Here is a 1,888-nt window from a genome sequence, read left to right as displayed (position 1 = left end):
TTTTTTTTTTTTTTTTTTTTTTTGTACAGTTTGACCTCACAAGAAAAATCTCAGTATTCGAAGGGGCTTCGTATTGAGATTGAAAGATGTTTTGTTCTTGTTGTCCTTATTTTTCCTTTATTATGGTTCCTGAAAATTCCCTGAGCTAGTACTGTGACTGGAAAGAGTTTCATAGTGCCTATTGTTTGCCCGTCTTTGATCACTTGATTTTCCTGAATCCCACATTTTATTTTTTCTCACTTGGTTCGTGTTGGAGGTGGTCCTGATTTCCAAACCTTGTCAGAATTCATCCAAGCAAAGAAAGGTCTTTGTAGACCAAAATCAGGTTGTCTTAAGCAGCTTAGGAAATATGTTTATTCCTTAGAATATAAAACTATTTTAGCAGAAGCCCAATGCCCCAGGGCCGGTTAGGCAATGAAACAACTCATTTTAATCACAAGCTCAGTGAGCTACTTAAGACTGCATGCCTGAGAGAGTGTGTTTGTGTTTGTGTTTGTTTTACTGTTACCCACCATGCACAATTAAAGCAGCTCTAGAAACAAAATGTCTTGCCTGTTTCTAGAGCAGCTACAGATGTCCCAGCTTTCCTATCAAATGAGTGGGGGCACAGAAAACTTCAGTCTCATTGTTCAGTGTGATCTGCCTTGACCCAAGGCATCTGAATTTATGGAAGTGTGAAATACATGCACACAATCCAAGCCCCACCCAAGACGTACATTCGGAAGCAAGAATTCTTGTGTGGTTCATATGCACTTTATTTTACTTTTTAGATAAGGTCCCACTATGTAGTTCAGGCTGGCCTTGAATTCACTGTGTAACCCAGGCTGTCCTCGAACTTTCAGAGATCCTTTTGCTTCAGCTTCCCAAGTGCTGGGATTATAGGCATGTGCCACCACAGCCAGCTCATACACACTTTAAACACTGGTCTACAAAATAGTGTGATCCTGAGGAAGTATTTTCCTTCTTGAGCATATTTAAATTTAAGACAGGGTACTTGTGAAGAATCACTGTGTAGTATTGGTAGTCCAAGGTGGGTCAGTACACACTTCCAGTTCTGAGTAAGTTGTATGTAATCCTTATCTGTCCTCTTAAACACCTTAACATGTCACTTTAGCTTTCTTCATTTCTTGAAAAGCCAGCTCTAAGTGCCAAGAATACCAAAACCTTCAAAGGAACCCAGGTGGTGTCTCGCCTCTGTACATACTTAGGCTGTGTCCCTCTGAGGCCTGAGCAAGATGGGGTGGGAAGCTGCACTGGGAACAAGAGTTAATGATGAAACTCAAGACTGTGGTGGCCAAAGTGGGGTTGAACTCTCATGAGCACAGAAGGCTAGAGAAGGGCAAGGTAGGAAAATGTCAAGTGGTGTGGGTGTTGGCCCCCTTCTCGAAGCCTCAGTGCCTCAACAGCTAAGACTGAAGCTTCCTACCCAAAAGCTGAGATTTGCTTTCCAAGGGAAAAGTGGGTCTGGCTTTATTTTTCTCCCAGAAAATCGCCTTGGGTTGAGTCTGTGACAGCGGGTCACCAACCTGCCCCACCCAGGGCCGCCGGCGCTGGTTCTTGCCCGTGGCGCCCTGGTGGAGGTCGCAGCTGGTGCCCTCTGAAGCCTGCGCGTTCAGCCCGCTTTCTTTCTCGCGGGGCGGTGCAGTTTCGGCTAGGCGCTGACCGCTGGGTCCAACGCGCAGCTCTAACTTGCACCACGGCCGCCAATCGGCGAATCTGGTAAAGGCCTACTCCGACCATGCCCAGGACCCACCCAGTGTCCTCAGGGCCTTGCTCCCTTAAGGGAGCCGCGTGCTCTCGAAGGCGGAGACCGCCCGTGAGTCGGCCACCTCGCTGGACTGCTTGGAGCCTTGGCATTGCGCTCCTCCTCCTCCTCCTCCTCCTCCTC

The sequence above is a fragment of the Fukomys damarensis genome, unplaced genomic scaffold, assembly GCF_012274545.1.
Source record: "Fukomys damarensis isolate Sample0158 unplaced genomic scaffold, DMR_v1.0_HiC HiC_scaffold_26, whole genome shotgun sequence".
Taxonomy (NCBI): domain Eukaryota; kingdom Metazoa; phylum Chordata; class Mammalia; order Rodentia; family Bathyergidae; genus Fukomys; species Fukomys damarensis.
The sequence above is the reverse complement of the archived record's forward strand: the minus strand, read 5'-3'. Positions refer to the sequence as shown.